Below are 21,424 nucleotides of genomic sequence, written 5' to 3'. Positions count from 1 at the left end.
GGACGTCGGATCAAGATCCAGGTTTACCCCGGTCGAAGGATTTTCATCTCGAAAAAACGACTAAGTCCGAAGGTAAAAATCACCACCGAGGAAACCGACTTCGCGTATCCGGACAAGGGCTCCAGGAGGTCGGATCCAACTGGCAGGTTCGTCCCGGTGAAGAAAAACTTCAAAATAAAGACTAAGTCAGAAGGTAACTTTTTAACCGAGGCTTCCCGCGACCTGTAGCCGAGCAGGGCTCCATCGCGGTCGGCCTGAAAGTTTGACTTTGTCCCGGTCCTGGTGCAACCAGATGACCCGATTGGCGCTTTTTGTTTCTAAGCGCTAGAAAATAATAATACTTTAAAAATTCATATCTCCGGTTCCCCTGAACCGATTTTAATCGTTTTTGTGTCATTTTAAAGATAAAAATATAAGCTATTTTTATAAATTGGTTTTGGATTTTTAAACTGTTTCCTGTGTTTTATTTAATTACTGTTTTGTGATATTTGAATGCTTTACACTTTGTCTCCTAAGTTAAGCCTTGACGCTCGATGCCAAGCTACCAAGGGTAGAGCTGGGATTAATTTACTGAGACCTGACTGTACTTTTGTGGAGGTTTGTGGCTTGTTGCTAGGTGTAGGTACCTACCTGCCCTACCAATAACCCATTTTCCAACAATGTCCACATCCACTTTACTCACATTGAACAACAAAGGATACTCAGTAGATACAGGAATAGATGCCACTGACTCATGATGAGTCCTGGACCGAACTGTGACAAATTACACCCCAAAAAATATACAGGATCAACATTGGACCACACACATGAACAAGACACCTAAGTGCAATTGATCACTGGAAATATGTGGACACGTGCTGCCTCGTCTGCTGGTCCACCACAGCCACTTGAGAGTTGTGGCTCAGTTATATGACCTTAACTGTGGTGTCATCATACATTTGTGAATCACCTTTGTCTATCTGGGCAAACAACATGGTACCCACTTCCTCAATGCATGTGTAGGACTCACTGTGGGATTCATCAACTAGTGCCTAGGAAGCTGTTACCAAAACTCTAGGACATAGGATGTTGAAAATGTGGACCATTGACATGAACAAGCGTCTGCCATCTATCTGGTGCATGCTTTGTCATATGTGGTGTCTACGTTACCCTAAATCTTGGAAGTGCACATTACGTATGTTGCTACATGTGTGACTAACACATGTCCTCTCTCATTTCCACAATGACTTGCATCTAAGGTTTGGACACATGGATGTCACATTCATACAAGCATATATGCAATAATGCATCATGTGATACACACACACTTGGTCAACAAATACATTAGTTGCCACAGCACACACATTGAGCCAAAGGCATTTAGGTATTGTACATATGTGCGTCACATTGCTATCCTCTCCTGATGCCAAACATGCAAGTATGTGGAACTTGAGAGCAATGGCCTAGGTGTGTATGCTAATCATGATCATGGGTGTTCTTGCAACTCTGTGTCTGATGTAAGTAATGCATTACTGGAAGTATGGGTTGTGTACCAAGCTCTGCATTTCCTGACATGTGTGGCGCTATGATTGGTCAAGGGTTTGCAAACTCCTAATTGTTGATAGACCTTACCTGTGGTGTATGTGTAGAGCCAAACACGTGTGGAGTTTTCTATACACTCCTCAGTGTCCATGTTTTTTGGAATTGATAGTTATTTATCCACCCCCCCCCAATCACAGGCATGGGTTTGTGAATAGGGTACCTAGGACTGATGCTACCAGTATGTTACACATACATGTGAATAAGTGACTGTTTGGTTGGAACCTAGTATACACACTCAGGTTTGGCACATGGGTACTATACTGGCACGTCCTGTTACAACTTGCAGACCATGTGGCTTTAGTTTTGCATTCCGTACACTGACATTGGAAGCCCAGGTATTGGCGGAGGATATGCAGCATGACTGTTAGCTGATAACTGGCAGAACTCAGATGGCAAGTCAATGCCAGTTGTTACCCATCTTGTAGGTTTTGGATGTGCTATGTGTGATGTGACATTTGTAGGCTGACCTGCCATGTACTTCCTCAGGGACATTCAATGATCTGTATTGTGATATGAGGTGTTACAAGTACAGTAGATGTATTGTCTGATTGACTTCTTGTGCCATTTCACACAATGCAGTTCCTAATGTAGATTATTTGCATTTGTCTTCACGGCTGCAAACATGACTCCATACCAGGTCCATGAGTTCCAGCGGTGGGCAATGTGATACTAGCACATCCTGCTGGTGGAGTCAGGGTTCAGGAGGATGACCCGTTGATATCACCATGAACGGGCCTCCGGGGCATGGAGGGCCTTCCCACAGGGTGGCCCTACTTTGCCCACCACAGCCACCACCAGTGCAACCACCACCTCAAGCCAGGTGGCCCCACCCACAGCTGGGACTGTTGTCCCTACATCTGCCGGACTTCCAGGCCCCAGCATTGCTACAGGTGCAGGACAGCCCACTGGCCTTGGCTCCACACACACACAGACCTTCTCCACCGGTACCCAGACTGCCCCAGCTCCATCTTTTGAACCTGCAGCATTCCACAATGTGGCACGGAAGATGGACCGTGTGTTGCGCAAGTTAAGCCATCTGAGCCGGGATGTTCGCCACATTAACCGGCGTGTGAAGTCCATCAAGAGGACCCTCCGGAGGGCCAACCTCTAGACTTTTTTGATATGGACATGATTCCCTCCCCTCCCTCCTCTTTCCTTGTTTTCATACTTAGTGGGCTTAGGGGGCTTAGTGTTAGGTTAGTATAGGCTGTTAGTTTAGTTAGTGTTAGTGGGTGGGGGGTCCTGATTCTTTCTATTTTTACTTATTATGTGTGTGGGTAGGGGGCTATGTTGGGGTTCTTGTGTGTTTATAAAAAATAAATATATATAAAATAATAAAAAATACAAAAAAATATATATTTGTTTAGTATAGGATAGTATGTGTTTAGGTTAGTATGTGTTGTCCTCCATGTGTCCTATCTCATAAGGAGGGTGGGGGGTGGATGTTTAGAACGTTTCGTTACAGGTGATAAGTACGTTTAGCTTAGGTTAGTTAGGGACAGTTGTGGGTAATGAGTAGTCAGGGTAGATTAGGGTAGGTGAGACTTTTCCCTCAGTTTCCTCTTCTGTGATTAGCATTTAATAAATATATAGTTAACCCTTAACAGTATGTGTTAAATGCTACTTGATCCTGGGCTTGGAATTAGTGTACATGAATGTTGTTCTATTACATTTGTGTCCTATGCTACAAACAAATCCCAACTGAGCTCAAAGATTGGCAGCTACCCCAGAGCTACCCTGCAAAGTTTCCACCATTCGTTGCAACCACCAATCACAGTTAATATGGATCCCAATGTGTTTCTGTTGATAAGTATGTTTTCTACGTCACAAACAGTGCTTCCAGACTTGGTATTGGGGGAACAGTTTTAGGTCAGACTGCAGTGTGATGATCAAGGACACCCTTATAAGATGAGTTCAAGAACTCATCTTGTAGGCACTCTTGTATTCTTTTCTTCATGACACACATACGTCATTTGTGACACAGTTTAGCATGAGTACCTATTTGTATGTAGACTCAGCTTCATTCATGTAGTTTTTGTAGTGTTCGCTTAGATTTGTGTGCACTGTTATATGTGTTAGTATTGCATGATGACAACATTTTGCAGCCACTATTTGATGACTTAGATATCCGTTGAGGAAGCATTATTCTGTCCAACACAACATGATGGTGTAAGGTTTCTCACTTCATCAGATATGTCCCTCAGGATGGGCAGAGTATGATGCAATCATGGGCACTGTGCAGAATTATCTGCTTACATAATATCAGGACAGTTGTATTAACAAGCTACGTTATTTGACAGTAGGCACATTTCAGTTATCAACTGCACAGTTGATATGTCACATTACCCAGAGACAGATTTGTTGTGTAAATGCTATTTATTGAAAAGTACTGTAGTGCTATATGTACATTGTCCATGATTGTGAGTCCATTAGAGTGACATCTTACATTGTGATCCTACACAAGCGGTTACGGAAATGCTTTTGACATGCTGGGGTGATGTTTAAGACAGTGCAGAGGGACAGGATTTGCCAATGAGTAAGAGAGAGACAATCACTGGGCAGGGTGACAAGAGATACAGTGGTAAGCAGAACAGTCATTAAGTAGAGGTGTTGTAAGACTGGCATGTTACAAAGCGCAGGACCTTGGTAATAGTTGGCCATGAGGCAGGGACTAGTGCTTCCGGGTACTTTTCCGTGAGAAGGTGATCTGTTCCATGTCTTCTTCTTCTGACGTGTGTGTTGCCTCCTTTGTTCTTGGTGGTGGTGGTTGTGAAGGGGCAGCACACACCTCAGTGTTAGAAGACATGGAGTCAGACATCCCGGTCGCTGCTACCTGTCAAGGTCTTAAGGGCAGTACTGCTGCAAGGAGGATCTCCTGATTCTTAAGAATAGCAGCCACATCACAATGGTAGGCAGCCAGGTCGGCCCTGAGGGGGTCATGATTGCATTCATGCATGCAGTGGAAAGTGTGGGGTGCGAGGTGTTGTGGCAACTCCCTTACTGCAGTGGTGAATTCCTTGACAGTTTCTTGTAGTCCTTGCAGGATGGATGTTAGGGCTTGCATAGCTGCTGCCTGATCTGCAGATGACATCATGCACAAACGCACCTCCTTTAGGCTGGCTGCCATAGTTTGCATCCCCACCCGCACCTCCTTGGCCAGCTCCCGCTGTACCCCAACTACAGTTCTCTCAAAGCTGGTGCCTGTGTCGTCTGAGTCCTCAGCTGTATTGGAGCTGGCAGGTCTTACAATTGGGGTGGTGGGTGGATCCTCTGCGATGGCTGCTTGTTCTGTGTTCCTCCTTGTGACTGAAGGTGGGGTCTGGAGGGTTTCAAGGACCTCTTGGATGGTCTCCTGGGGAATGTTTATCAGCTCGTCATCCATGTCATCAGGGTAATCTGGGACAGGCATATCCGCAGGAGATCCATTGTCCTCTGCAATGAAACAGGGTACAATTAGTGTGTCTGTGTTGTGGCATTAGTAATGTGACATGCCTGCCTTGTGATGAATTCACATTGTGATCTTGTTTCGTGTTTATTGTTCCAGTCTTTCAGATGGGCATTCTCCCAGGCCTATGGCCCACCTGCATGTCACATGTATGTTATTAAGTTATTGGACTTGTCGGCATCATCTCTTCTAGGTGTTGGTTTTGGCCAAATAGTGAATTGCCACCTTCTTGTCCTACTCAACCCTCCGTCTACATCCATTCTCATGGTGAGACCTTTCACTGGCTGTGGGTGTTCTGATGGCACTGGCAGCACACGTAACAATCTGGACCTGCCCCAGTCTCTGATCTTTCATATCCACTTAAATGTAGTTGACATGTAGCATATCCTATGCATAGCAATGTTATGGCATGATATGGATGTTGGCATTGGTAATGTGTACAGCTGATGTTGGGAATGTGTGGTACATTGGATTGCCCTGATAGTCGTAGCAGTGTCCTATTTCCTCCTCTGACTGTGCAGGTGTATTTCAGTGACCAGTTACATGTGTGCTCCCCCTCAATGCTGTTGTCCGAGCAGTATGACATTTGGGATGTTGTGACCCAGGCATAGGATGGACCATGACATATGCAGCATGGGTATGTCCTTAGTGCTGTGTAGCTCCTATTGTTGTTGACATTGGCTGATGTTTGCGACAACTATGGGCATTGACATTTGACAGTACTGGGGCCTTTGTCTTTTTTCGGTGGATTGTGGAAGTTGTCATACTCAACCCTCTAATTTAGGTGTGTATGATCCATGGGGAGGTTACTGCCATTGGCTGCATGAGCAGCACACAGAGCGGAGGTGGTAGTGGCAACTGTTGTCGCAGTTACATTTCAGTTGTCGGTAAGGCTAGAGGTTGTTAATAGGGTCCTAGTTAATGTGGGGGGTAAGGTGGCTGATGTGTGCAGTTAACATTAGTGCATTTTAATTCCCCATGCAACTTACCCTGCATGTGCGTTGTCTCCTGGTAGTCTGCGTGGTCATGTCCTTGAATCCCTGTGACAATCTCCTCAGGGATGACGGCTGCGACCGTCTCCTCCATGTGGTCCAGGGCCCCCTGATATGCTGGACTCCCACCTCCAGTCTGCAGTGCTGCCTTCCTGTTCCTGGCCATCTTTTCCGTGGTCCTGCACTTGCAGTCATGCCAGCGTTTCTTGCATTCAATGACTGTTCTGCGTACTTCTGCCACACTGTTGATCTTGTCAACAATTTGTTGCCATATAGCCTCTCTCCTACTAATTGGAAATTTTGAGGTGACAAACAGTTGGTGCTGATGTTCCCTCACCTCTTTAACCAGAATTTCCTGCTCCTCTGCACTGAAGCGACACTTTCTATTCTTCTTATAAGGATTCTTGTGTGGGTCCTCCTGGCTGGTTCCTGGTCTGTTGTCATCTTCCTGGGGTCAGTAGTGGCATCTGGGTTCCATTTTGGCTTTCCTCTGGTGAAATGGCAGTGCTCGTGGGTTTTTTTGACGCTATTGTCAAAAAACTGCACATATCCGGTTTGCGGGGTCGTAAATCGACCCACAGTCATTTCTGCCACGTTAACATCGTTTTGCTTTACGACTTGACGCTGCGGTGTGCATCAAAATAAATAACTCCCACCTGTGGTTTGCGCCGCCGTGCGTCAAAGTATAAATTTGACGCCCGCACAGTGCACCAAAATGGTGTTAGCCAGCGGTATTATTTTTGACCCAAAACTGCGCCTGCGCAGTTTTGCGTCAAAAAGTATACATATGGCCCTTAATGTCACAGTTCCCATAAACTGCTTCCCAAATTTTGTCTCCCGCCATCATGAAAGAAGATCCCAAATCTGACAACACAGTGAGAGTTTGCCCTCCAATCTCCACTTCACACTCAGGCATGATGACATGACCGCAATCGACCCTGTCGTTCACCTGTTTTACCAATTTAGGGGATGTGCATCACTTGCAAATCATATTTCCAGCTTCTTGAGGCTCATTCAATACTCCATGGACTTTTGTTCCCTTGCACACTTGGACAAAAATGCCCCTTCTTCCCACAATTGTGACATATGGCATTACAAGCATTGCAATTTGGGCTGTTAGACAAATAATAAGAACATCCACAATTAAAACATTTAATTTTGGAGTTTTTTCTACCACTGTTCATGTTACTGGATGCCGTGCTTTCACCCCTAAATGTTTTACGAGGAGCATTTATTTGACTCTTATGATTTTTTTTTTCAGATGCTGCCTTAACAGCTGTATTTCTTTAACCCAACCAGAAGGGTTCTCCATGCTCTCCACAATCTCAATAGGCTGTTTAAGTGATTGGTTCTTTGCCAATAATTTCTCTTGAGCTCTCTGACTCTTTGTACATCTCACCAATTGATCTCTGACCAGAGAATCAGATAAGTCACCAAACTCAGATGTACACACCCAGTTCTTCAAGGCTGCTGCAGAGTTTGCTACCCATTCCTCCTTTGCTTGAACTATCAAAAAAACATCATTTTTCCATGACCACATTAATATGTGGCTCAAAATGTCTGTCTAACATTGTGACTGACATTTCATGAATATCTCTTGGCTCACCTTCTCCATTAACAGTTTTAATCCGTTCAAAACTTTTGAAGATTTTGCATCCTTCTATTCCCAGATTATGAAGCAGCACAGCTTGCTTTCTTGACGCCAAACTTTTCCCCTACAATTGTCACTAAATATGAGTCAAAAAGCCTCTTCCAAAGCAATATGGGTTCGCCCGACTCTGAAAAAAACTGAGGTGGTTGGGACATGTTTGCAGCTGCCATGTTGCATTACCTGCAATACAATGCAACACAATAAACTAAGGGCCAGATCTATCAAACTTTTTTTGCATTCACAAACTGTGTGAATCGCACAATTCATCCGTTTGCGAATGCAAAAATGCCTTCCACGATTTATGAAAGGCATTCACAGTGTGAAAATAAGGAATCACTAACATTGCGAATTTTAGCGAATATGACATGGTTTTGCGTGTCGCAAAGAACTTATCGCAAAAAGCGACATGATTTACCGAATTGCTATTTGCGTGATGCAAACTGCCACAAAGTTTTGTGATACGCATATAGCGATCCACAAAATCCTGACGCAATTTGCGATATGCTGATTGCGACACGTAAAACCATGTTGTAATGCGATGCATCAAAAATTTGTAAATTGCGAATATTTGCAGAATGGCCTTTTGCACATGCAATTTACCACAAATTGAAATCAGCCTCTTTTCCACAATGGCTGCACTCTACGTGATGATGAGGAGAATGAGGATCTTGGCAGGTTTGAGGAGAGGGAGGAGGAGGAGACAGGATCGCATTTTCAGAGTGCGCATTACTCATTTTGACCAGACAGAGGAGGAAATCTATGAGAAGTACAGGTTAAGCTCAGCCATGATACTTGACCTGATAGCAGATCTACAACCCATACTGCAGAGCACCACACACAGGACCAATAGTATTTCCACCCATGTGCAGGTATCATGCTCCCTGCACCTATTAGCCTCAGGGAGCTATCAAGGAGTCATAGCAGCAGCAGGAGAGGTCTCACAGAGTGCCCTCTCACGCTTCTTCAAAGCATTTCTCAATTCCATGCTGAGCAAAATACAAAAGCACATAAGATTCCCCAACATCCTACAGGAATTACAACAGATGAAAATCAATTTCTATCAGATTGTACAATTCCCACATGTCATAGGTGCCATCGATGGGACTCATGTAGCAATCTGTCCACCATCCGCCACCGAGTATGTGTATCGTAACTGTAAGAACCATCATTCCATGAACGTACAGGTGATTAGCAATACCTCCAACATCATAATCGATCTTGTGGCCAGATACCCAGGTAGCACACATGACTCGTACATATTTCGCCACAGCGGGATTCACACAAGACTGCTAGCTGGGGAGTTTGACGAAGAATACCTACTGAGTCAAGTAATAGTTGACAATGTTGCATTGATGTTATAGTGACAGTGGATATCAACAGTACTCATTTTACTCTCTATTCATTCCAGGAGACCGTGCCTTTGCAGTGCAGATCCATATACTGACGCCCTACCTGAGCCCTGCGACGCCAGCAGAGAAGAGGTACAATGCTGCACACAGGGCAACCCGCAGTGTGGTGGAGCGGACCTTCAGACTGGAGGTGCACCACAGTACAGCCCAGAGACAACCTGCAAAATTGTGGCAAAGATGTGCAATGTTGCACAACATTGCAACAAGAAGGAGCATACCAGTTGAAACAAATGGAGCCGGACTCAGATGAAGATGGTTATCCCTTACCACCCCATCACCCAGTAGACAGGACCAGTGTAGAAGAAGGCAGGCAAAGACGTTCTGACATCACACACAACCCTTTCTGATGTAAGTAATGACAACACCACTTCAATAATATGTATTTCTGTAGTTAGCAACTTTATTACCTTGACTTCAGGTATGTATGTGTCAATAGGACATAGCCATGAACCAGAGGCAAACATGTGCGATTAACAGTGTCAAACTATTAGCATCATAGAATAACTGCATAGCTACATGTTATGGTATTCTCCTGTAGGCCTTAACATTACTTCCTACGTCCATGCACTCCACTTGTGTGTTCAGTGGCCTCACTGGCACCTCTTGCAGTGGGTTTACAGGCAGTACTGTGTCTGGTATTGCGACGCCTAGGATCCATCACAGGGGCTGTAAGACTGCTCAGGCTAGAGAACTCCTCACTATCTCCAGCACCCAGTTCGCTGTTTGTAGCACTGCGTGCTGTCTGCATTGCATCCACGACATTAGTTATTTGCACCAATCCCTGTGCAATGTTCCAACGGCAATGTGCGATCTCCACCTGTATGCCCACAGCACGTCGTGAAATCAAGGCAGTTGAGCTAGCAAGCTGATTGACCAACCTGAAGAACCCATCAAACCTTCCCATAAATTGGTGATGGCGCCTACGGTGGCTGACACGCTCCAGCTGAATCTCAGTGCAGAGGTCCTTAATGGCATTTGTCAACTCCTTTGTGTTTTCTGCTGCTGTTTGCTGTCCCTCATTCACAGACTCCAACTGCTTGTGCATTGATCCAAGGTTTTCATTGAGTTCATCCATCTGCTTGTGCAGTACTCCGATATTGTTATTGTGATACTCAAACTACTTGTGCATTGTGCCCATGTTCTGATCGATTGATACCAACTGCCTGTGCATTGACCTCATGTGTTTGCATTGCAGATGCTGCACTTTCAGCATGGAAGTTTCAAGGCTGCCAAATACTGAAGAGCCCTCTCCTGCATCTGTGGACTGTCTGCCTGCTTCGTGACGCCTCCTGAGGGGAGTTGACTGATGCTGGGGCAGGGACTGCTGTCTTCCTGTGGATCTAGCCTCTAGGGGTGGTGTGGGGACTTCATCTGGTATTTCATCTGAGTCCAGGTTATACTCTGGGAGAGGTAACACCCTTGCCCTGCATCTAGTTGGTGCAATACTGAAAGACTCACTGGTGTTTGAGTCGGACTGTGGCTGTGTTTCGACATCCCCCACATTTCCACATTCTGCTGCAGCAGGGCCCGGGACATCTGCAACGACAATGTGCAGCATGTCATTTATGAATATAGCACAAGAAGTTTCTCATTAGTAAACATTGTACACTGACAGTGTATCACTGTGAGTTGTGTGTGTTTCTCTGTGTGGCAGAACACCAACTTGCTATTTATGTGCTATTTTGACTTTAGGGTTGTGGACTTCCACTCCCATAAGGCAAAGTTGCGTTGTAAGTAAGATGTGGCATGGACTACTTATCACAATGCATCTAACTAATAGCTATCTTCTAAGGGACATTTGTACATGCACATACAGGGATATACATCATTGTTGCCCTTACCTTTGCTGGTGCTGAGTGTCCCTGAGGTGTCAGTCAGTGACACCACTGACATCTTTAGGTAGCAGTGTGGACTCCACCATGTCTTCCATTGGTGTGGACGGTGTCTGGGTAGGTGGTCCTCCTCCGGTGCTCCTTGCCCCCTTTAGCCTGCCCTTTAGCCTACCCACTCTTTGGCGCTGTAACGCAAGTCATACCATCGCTTGCGTATCTCCTCATCAGAGCGCTGCGCAACATCCACTGCGCATATTTTGGTCCGGATTTCTGACCACAGTTTCCTCTTCTCACTTCCACGTTCCTGGAGTGAGTTCTTCCTAAAGAGTTTGCCATGGTTCCTGACCACCTCCTCAGTGAGCATCTCCAATTCCTGCTCACTGAATTTGAGCTTGCGCTTCCTCTCTCCTTTGTCCTTCACGTTCCCATCATTGGCTATGTTGCAGTTTGGTCCTGGAAGGCTCACAAAGCTGGCTCCCTGGTGCTGGGCTGTGTCTCTCTGCCTGCTCCTGTGGGTGTGGCTCCTGGAAACAGCATGGGCTGACTCACTTCCCGGTTGTGATCTCATCAGGCTTTTCCGGTTTGCCGTTTTTGCAATTTGCGATTTTCAGATACCGAATCGCTATTTATTTGCGATTCGGTTTTTGCTAATGGCAAATTGTGTTTGCGAATTTTAGGAACTCGCAATTAACAACTCACAATTTTGTTACATCCCATTTTGCATTTCTAAAACAGCGATTTCTTAAAATTCGCTATTTAAGAAATGCAAATGCAAACCTGGAGCTATATGCATTTGGCCCTAAAATGTTTATCTAAAACAATGTTAAAGTAGCTGGTTAAATGAGCAAACTAACACAATAAATTAAAATACAAATATCTCTATAAAAGAGAATCTCTGTGTCTCAAATTCACCAGAATTGTTACTGCTAAGAACAGTAGCTTGCTGTCAAAATTTGTGGTTTTTGTAAATTTGTCATTAACAATGTTATCCAATTACTTTAACTTTTCCTCCAGTAATTAGATCAGTGTCAACAGGTAGACTATAATGGCTGCTGTAGTCACTTGTAATTTTTTCTCCTTTCCGTAACGTTCGCTCTCCACTTGCTAATCTGGGTTTTGAAAGTGTCCGTTTCCGAGATTCTATGGCAGGACCGGAGGCTCACATTATGCTTCTCTCTCTTTACTACTCAAATTTTCAGCAGCCAATCAAAACACGTAAAAACATAAACTACATTTCCCAATAGTCATTGCACAAAATGTCCACCAATCAATAGCTCCTTTAACCATATTAGAGTCTCTAACCTTTCTGGAACCTCCTCTTTCTTTACTGCTCGTCGGCGAGTTAAGTGCTCTTTTCTTACCTCTAAATCTTGGATGTTTGTCTATTTTGGGGGCGCTCACTTGTTTACCGTTGCGCCGGCTTTGCATTCTCGCCGTCAATAGCCTTGTTGGTTCTCCGATCGGAGCGGAGTCCCTTTTTCAGGACCTTCCGCTCTCGCATCAGCTTTGTGAGTTTATTTCAGGTTGTTGTTCCCCTGCATGTGTGATTAGCGCGTCTGTGCTCAACCGGTGCCTTTTAATAGGACGGCCCGCGTCGGAGAGTTCGACGGAGCACCAAATCCTACTAGATATACTAGTTGGGCTATGTGCATTCCGTCGTCAATTTCTCCTCCTCCAGTCCTTGACAGCACGTAGGACTAGCGTGTTTTTTGCATTCCTGAGGTGTTAGTTATCGGAATTCCACACCTGGCTCTAGCTGCAAGAATTGAGCTTTGCCCTGCCTAGATAACGGTGTGCACACTGGTGGATTGTTGTTTTTGGGCTCTCATTTATGCCCCTTAAATATTTGTGGGGGCTGCAATAATTGTTATACGACTGTGTCGAGGAGCCTTATTGGAAGTTTTTTCTTTTGCACCTGGGGTGGCTCCCCCCTCTTTTGATCCCAGTGGTGAGACTGGATTTCGGTGGTTTGCCGGCGGCAATTCATTGTACGACCATGACTGAGTGGCTGCCCTTCTAGGAGGAGGAGATTGGGCATGGTTTTGAGGAGGCCCTTGGTCCTCAGTTGGGAGCAGGCTTGTCTGCGGTAATTAATGCCTCAGTGCAGCAGTCTCTGAGCAGGGTGCTGTGGGGGCTCAGGGGGGTCGTCTCTGGTTACTCACGGGCTCGCAGTCGCCGGGGAGTCCTCCCTGAGGTGTTTGTTTTCTGCAGGTCGAGCTGGGGGTGTCAGGTGCAGAGTGTGAAGTCTCATGCTTACGGCAGGGGAGTGCCATGTCGACTTAATCATTTTCTCCCCACCAGCACACACACGCTGTGAAGCAGTGTGCATGTGCTGAGAGAGGGGTCCCCAGGGTGGCACAAGACATGCTGCAGCCCTTAGAGACCTTCCCTGGCATCAGGGCCCTTGGTACCAGGGGTACCAGTTACAAGGGACTAATCTGAGTGCCAGGGTTGTGCCAATTGTGGGTACAAAGGTACAGTTTGGGAAAGAACACTGGTGCTGGGGCCTGGTTAGCAGGGTCCCAGCACACTTCCAAATCATAACTTAACATCAGCAAAGGCAAAAAGTTAGGGGGTAACCATGCCAAGGAGACATTTCCTTACACCATCCTTCAGGGTTCTGCAGCAATATTTTTCTAGTACAGAAAAAAGGAGGAGGTCACCGTTTGGTCTTAAATCTTCGAGAATTCAATGCTTTTATCGTTTATCGGCATTTCAAAATGGAGGGTCTTCATCTTTTACCAGATCTCCTTCAGTCGGGAGACTGGCTGATGCGTCTGGACCTCAAAGATGCCTATTTGACGATTCCCATCTGGCATCCTCACAGGCGTTTACTCCAGTTCAGGTGGAGGGACTCTTGGATGGAGTATTTGGTCCTTCCCTTCGGGCTCTCCTCAGCGCCTTGGTGTTTTACCAAGCTGCCCAAGCCTGTAGTGGCTTTTCTGAGGGAGAAAGGGATTTGCTTGCTCATTTATCCAGATGATATTCTGATCATGGCACAATCCCATGAGTTGCTCAGGCAGCACTGGCTCACAACCATAGCCCTTCTTCAGGACCTGGGTTTTGTCATAAATGACAAGAAGTCGATCCTGGTGCCTTCCAAGACTGTAGAATTCTTAGGTTTTTTTATAGATTCCGACAGATCGCTTCTGGTTCTTCCCAAGGCCAAGCTTCGGGCCATCAAGAAGGAGCTTCAGGTGGCCTTAGCTAGAACATCATTGTCCCTGAAAAAATCGCTCGGATTGAGGGGCATGACCTATTTGGATTTGGTTTCTCTGACGGAGGAGGTTCGTTCGGAGCTTAACTGGTAGTTGACCCAAGTCGACGCGTGGAATGGCAGAGCCATCTTCAGCTCCCAGCCCGGGACGATGATAGAGTCGAATGCCAGTCTTCGGGGCTAGGGGATGAGATGCAGGGACATCTCAACGGGGGGGGTGCTCGCCGGAACTTCAGTTGCACATCAATTGCCTGGAGTTATTAGTGGGTTCTTTTGCAATAAAGACTCTGTTGCCCAAGAGAGTTTCGTGTTCTATTCTGCTTCAGATGGACAATTTTGCAGCAGTCAGGTATATCAACAAGCTGGGGGGCATGCGGTTGCCTGTCCTAGCAGAGATAGCCAAGGATTTTTAGCATTACTGTTTGGAGCACCATCTGCGGGTGACGGCGGAGTATATTCCGGGTTAGATCAATTTGGTAGCGGATTGGAATTTCCGTTATCTCAGGGATTACAGCGACTGGAGGCTTCTGCTTCAGTTATTTCTGTTGACTCAGCAACTGTGGGGCCAATGCATGATAGATCTGTTTGCCTCTCGTCTGAACAAGCAGTTACAAGAGTTTTTCAGTTGGAGACCGGCTCCGTTGGCGAGAGCCACAGACCCTTTCCTTTAGGATTGGGCATGGTCCCTCAATTATGCTTTTCCTCCATTTGCCATGATCCCAAGGGTGGCGACTCAGAACAAACGGCAGAAAACAGAGGTGATATTGATCACTCCTCTCTGGAGAGCGCAGCCGTGGTTCCCATTGCTGTTGCAGCTGGCATGTGACTCTCCTCTACTTTTCCTTGGTCACCGGACATGCTTCTGGGTCCGCAAGGCGAGAAACACCCTCTGGTTCTGGAGAGACAGTTGCAGCTGATGGCTTGGAGGTTTTCAGGCAACAGTGGCACTTGCCAGGCATTTCGCGATCGGCTCAGAGTTTTATCAGTGGGGCTTGGGTGCCCTCCACTAGGAAGAGGTATCTCTCTGCTTGGAGAATCTGGAGGAGTTGGTGCCTGGAGCGGCATTTGGATCCCGTGGCAACCAAGCTCGTCCCAATTGTGTATATTTTATCGCAGAAAGCTGACGAAGGTTTGTCGTACATGTCGGTAAATCATTTTCGTTCAGCCATTTCTGCAGGCCATGTCAAGGTGGATGGAGTTCCGTTTCCAACCCTCCTTCTTCCAGGTATACTTTCCTTTGGGACCTGAACTTAGTTCTCCATTTGTTTGAGAGATGGCCTGATAACTCTGACCTATCTAGGAAACAGTTATCAGCGAAGTTAGCCATGCTGCTATGCCTAGCGGCTTGTCGACGATCTCTGGATGTGATGGCCTTGCAGGTAGAGTTTTTACACCTGAGGGTGTTTCTTTTTCCATATCTAGAAGAACTAAAACAATGTCTACAAGTATCGAACACTTTGCTTTTCCATTTTCTAAAAAGTTGTGTGTTGTTGCTTGTTTGAAAGAATATGAGCAATGTACTAGATCTCTTAGGCAGAGTCTGACGGGCCAATTGTTTATTTCACTTTGTAAACCTTTTAAACCTGTATCTACGGCTACAATTGCCAGATGGTTGCATTTTGTAATTGTTGAAGTGGGAATCGATATGCAGTTATTTGGTGCGCACTCTGTTCGGGGCGCGATGCCTTCCAAATCTGTGGGTTTGGGTCTGTCAATGCTGGATATTATGAAATCAGCTGATTGGTCCTCGGTTTCCACTTTCAAACAGTTTTATTACAAGCCAGTTGGTGATTTTGCATCTAGAGTGTTTCAGTCAGCTTTGAACTAGCATAATCTGAGCCTCCGGTCCTGCCATAGAATAAAACATTGCTAGCATTCGCGTCAGGGAATTTTCAATTCTATTAAGGACACGGAGGCGCAGATTATCCCTCCCAAGGATTGTGGTTGTTTAGGGCAACAATATGTTAAGTGCAGTTTCTATTGGGATACATTTTAATGTTCCCGCCTGAATTATACTGTTGTTATATAGATGAGCATGCTATTATTGCTATTATTATTATTATTATTTTTTCTTTTCTGCTTAGGATTGGAGCAAAAAGCGGAATAGCAGGGAGTTCTGGCACGATGCGTTTTGCACGGACATTTTTGCTGGATGAATGTTTGTCTTCAATCAGCTGTTCTTTCCTGGATGTTCTTTCAAGTTCTTGGTTATGAATTCTTCACAGTTCGTGAAGCAAAGAAAGAGGAGGTTCCAGAAAGGTTATGGACTCTAATATGGTCAAAGGAGCTGTTGATTGTTGGACATTTTGTGCAATGACTATTGGGAAATGTAGTTTATGTTTTTACGTGTTTTGATTGGCTGCTGAAAATTAGAGTAGTAAAGAGAGAGAAGCATAATCCTCGCCTCCGTGTCCTTAATAGAATTGAAAATTCTTGGAGCGAATGATAGCAAATTTTTTGTTCTTTGCTTCCATAACCCCTTCGCTGCCAGGCCTTTCCCCCCTCCTGTGCCTGTCACGACTCACGTGCTGCTGGCGCCTGGAAATTGCAGATCTGGTGGCGTGGATCTTCAAGGTTCAACTTTGGCCCAAAAAGGGGCGACTCTTTCCGGTAGCCACGGTGCTGTAGGCAATGGAGACGCCAAGAACAGACCGTGCCTTTAAGAAAATAGCGCCAGAGGGAAAAAAACCCTTAGAAAAAGGGGAAAAACCTCCAAACAGGAAGATTCCTGGAAAAAACAAGAACAAACAAACAGGAATCCAAAAGGAGCAAAGGTCAGGAAACACAGAATGCTGAAATCCAGAGCCAAAAGGTGAGGAAATCAGGAGCGAAGACACTAACTGAGCAGAAAGTGTTGCAGCGCAAAGAAAGAAGAAAACACAGCCCTTATATACTAAAAAACAGGAAGTGACCCACAGGAAGTAAAAGGACACCATCTTAGACAGGGAAACAACACATAGAACAGAATAGAACAGGAACCATAGAGAATAGGAAACAAGGAATGCTGGGAAAGAACAGGAATCTGGGAAGGGGGAAAAGACATAAAGAAAGGCACAACAAAAGACTGCAGAAAAGAAGAAAAGAAGAAAAAAGGGAAAGAAACGAAAAAACAGGTAAGAGGGGTCATAGACCCCTAGCATAGTGGAAAGCAGAAGGTAGAACGAGGCCCCATGCAAGTCTGGGGCCTCGAAATGCGCAGGAGAGGCTGGGGGCACGCCGCGTCCTAGCAACGCGGTGCGTGGCTCGAGCCGAACGCCCGGCTTGAGTCGAGCTCTCGGCTCGCGCCGCACCGCGCGGCGCGACAGTAGGTCCCCCTCCCGAAGGTCCAGGTTTGAGAGGAAATAAACAGTGAAAGCGTTGAATCAGGAGAGGTGCGTGAACGGAAGATGCATCTTCCCAAGAGCATTCACTGAGAGGATAACCCTTCCAATGAATCAGATACTGAAGGCGTTTGTGAAAAAGACGAGAGTCACAAATTTCCTGTACTTCATATTCAGGAACATCATCCACGAGTACAGGAGGTGGACAAGGAAACTGACGTGAGTAAGAGTCAGGCACATAAGGTTTAAGCTGAGAAACATGAAAGACCGGATGAATCTTCCATGTATGAGGTAAGTGAAGACGGACAGTGACAGGATTGACCAACTGAAGAATACGGAAAGGCCCATAGTAATGAGGTGTGAATTTATTTTGAGAAAGACGTGAGGGTAAGAATTTGGAGGAGAGCCAGACTTTATCTTGCGGATGATAGTCTGGATTGGTTGCACGTCTCTTGTCTGCAGCCTTCTTCATATATCTCTTGGTATGTAACAAATTAGATCGAATTAGTCTATGGATTTGGAGAAGGCGTTTGGAGAAATAGGTAATAGCGGGTAAAGGAGAGTTGGATTGTGGAGAAGTAGGAAAAGAGGTAGGATGAAAACCATAAGAACAGAAAAAGGGAGTGACCTTGGAGGCACTATGGACTGAGTTATTGTAGGAAAATTCAGCTATAGAGAGGTAAGTGTTCCAGTTACTTTGGGTAGAATTGCAAAAGCATCGAAGATATTGCTCTAGTCCTTGGTTCAGACGCTCGGTCTGGCCGTTGGTCTGAGGATGGAACCCTGAAGACAGGGCTCTATTAATATTTAGTGTTTTACAAAAATGCCTCCAAAATCGGGAAATGTACTGAGGTTCTCTATCAGATATTATGGTATGTGGAAGTCCATGGAGACAGAAGATATGATCAATGAATATTTGACTTAGTTCTTGAGAAGTAGGTAGCCTTTTCAGGGCAGTGAAATGAGCCATCTTCGTGAAAGAATCCACAGTGACCATGATGACCCGGTTTCCTGCTGATGGTGGGAGTGAACACATAAAATCCGTAGAGATGGTATGCCATGGGGCCGGTGGAACAGGCAAAGGCTGTAGTAATCCTGCCGGTCTGGTATGGGGTATCTTGATTTGGGCACATATGGGACAGGCTTGAACGTATCTTTCCACATCCAGCTTCCAGGTAGGCCACCAGAAAAATCGTGAAAGAAGTTCTTGTGTGGCCTTGATGCCTCTATGACCAGCTACAGGTGAATCATGGCACATTTGTAATGCCTTTTCTTGCACCTTGTTAGTAGGGAGGAATATCAGGTTTTGATAATAAAAATATCCTTGTTTCTTATGTAATAATGGTCTTAGTTCTTCTATGTCGTGGTCCGATAGGTTGGCGTATTCCAGTTGTACTTCTTCCAGGAAAGACTGAGCCACTCCAACGATCTTACTGGGTTCCAGAAGATACTGAGATGAGGAAGGAGTACACTCTGGATATCGGCGAGACAGAGCATCAGCCAGAATGTTTTGAGATCCAGGAATATATGTGATGAAAAAATCGTACTGACTGAAGAAAAAGGCCCAGCGGGCCTGACGACTATTATGGCATACAAAATTTCTTAAACATTGTAGATTACGGTGGTCTGTCCTCACCTCAAATGGTTCCTTGGAACCCATCAGAAACTGTCTCCACTCAAGGCAGGCTGTTTTCAGAGCCAATAATTCCCTTTCCAGTACAGAATAGTGTTGTTCAGCTGTGGAAAGGATATGAGACAAGTAGAAAACAGGATGTTCAAGACCATCATCCTCTTGTCGTTGGAGTAAGACAGCTCCGATGGCTCTCTCAGAAGCATCAGTTACGACTATAAATTGTTTGGTGGTATCTGGATGTCTCAAGATGGGGGCTTGGGTGAAGGCTCTCTTTAATTCTTGAAAGGCTGCTTCAGCCGCTTCAGTCCAGACAAACCCTTTCTTTAAATTTTCCTTTTTTAAGGTGTGAGTTATGTGGCTAGTCAGTCTGGCAAAGTCTAGAATGAATTGTCGATAGAAGTTTGCTAACCCTAGGAAACATTGTGTTTCTTTTATGGAAGAAGGAGAAGGCCACTCTAGGATAGCTTGTACCTTTTCTTGATCCATAGTTATGCCGGTGGGACTTAAATGATAGCCCAGATATTTGACTTCCGTCATGTCGAACTCACATTTTTCTGGTTTGCAAAATAGTTGATGAGCACGAAGTCTTTGAAGAACTTGTTTCACATGGGAAGAATGGAGTTCAGGATTTCTAGAATAAATAAGAATATCATCTAGGTAGATCACGACTGTCTGATTCAGAAGGTCTGAAAACACTGAGTCCATAAATCTCTGGAAGATTGCGGGGGCGTTAGTGAGACCAAACGGCATAACCCTATATTCAAAATGGCCAAATGGAGTCCTGAAAGCTGTCTTCCATTCGTCGCCTTCTTTTATGCGTAAAAGGTGGTAAGCTCCTCGTAAATCTAATTTAGTAAAACGTTGAGCCCCTCTGATAGCTTCTAGTATGTCCCTGATGAGAGGCAAAGGATAACGATCTTTAATTGTTATTTTATTCAGACCTCGAAAATCCAGGCAAGGACGAAGATCCTTTGTCTTCTTGGGCACAAAAAAGAGAGGAGCCCCAGCCGGAGACGACGATGGAACAATAAGACCACTCTGTATATTTTCGTCCAGATACTCTTTTAGTACTTCCCTTTCGGGTTCCGTGAGAGAGTACATCCTCCCAAAAGGAACAATTGTGCCGGGTTCCAATGGAATAGCACAATCATATTCTCGATGTGGAGGTAGCACAGGTTTCGACGGTTTTTGGAAAACATCCTGAAACTCCAAATAGTGGTCTGGGACCCCTTGGACCGTATTAATGGACATACCAGTGGCACCTTCAGTATCTAAGGATCTTTTCGGAGACCAATACTTGTCGGAAGTAAAACAGTTTTCATGACAAAATTGCGAAGACAAAGAAACTGTCCGGGTTACCCAATTTATATACGGATTATGTCTGATGAACCACGGAATTCCAAGAATGATGGTATGGTTGGGGGACGTGATAAGATCGAAGGAAATGTGTTCTTGATGGTTTCCCACCTGTAGACTTAACATCAGGGTAGTAGTGTCTACAGGACCCGAAGATATCAAGGATCCATCCACGGTGTGTACCTGTTCGGGTACTTCTTTTGCTTGTGTAGGAACTTGGTCAGCAGCAGCCCATGTCTTGTCCATGTATATACCACTAGCACCACAGTCTAGTAATGCCATAGTCTTTTCTTGACGACCGTCAGGAAGTTGTAACAGGACAGGAAAAATGAACAAGGCGGTTGTATTGTCATTAAAGGAGCTGATGGAAGGTATAGCTGTAGATCCCGTCCCCTCCCTTCTTACAGAGGACGGGAAGTGGCGTTTCCCGAAGGCCTGGGCGGACGTACAGGACAGGTACGAAGCATGTGACCAGCAGAACCACAGTACAGGCACAACCCTCTCTTGCGTCTGTCTTCTCGTTCACTAGCAGAGAGCGGACCTCGGGTAGCATCCACCTGCATGGGTTCCCCTTCGATGTCTCTAGCAGGAGTGCGAGGTTCCTCGGAACGCTGCAGGCAAGCTTGTGAGCTACTTGGCTGGGAAAACCCTCTACTCCTTTTCTTTTCCGATCTCCGTTCCTGAAGGCGATATTCGATGGACAGTGCTTGATCCATCAGGCCACGAAGATCTTCCGCTCTGGTAGAATGTACTAGTTCATCCTTTATTTCTTGTTTGAGTCCTCTACGAAATAAAGTTACCAGAGTACGTTCCACCCAAGTGGTCTCTGCCGCCAGCTGACGAAAACGGGTTATATATTGCAGGACGTCTTGAGAGGATTGTTGGATGTCACATAGGGCTTCTTCAGCAGAGGCTTCCAATCCAGGACGGCTAAACATCTGTTTGAAGCGACTCACAAAGGTGGAATAGTCCGACAATACAGGGTCGT

Source organism: Pleurodeles waltl, chromosome 12 (assembly GCF_031143425.1).
Source record: "Pleurodeles waltl isolate 20211129_DDA chromosome 12, aPleWal1.hap1.20221129, whole genome shotgun sequence".
NCBI lineage: Eukaryota > Metazoa > Chordata > Amphibia > Caudata > Salamandridae > Pleurodeles > Pleurodeles waltl.
This window is presented reverse-complemented; position numbering follows the sequence as displayed.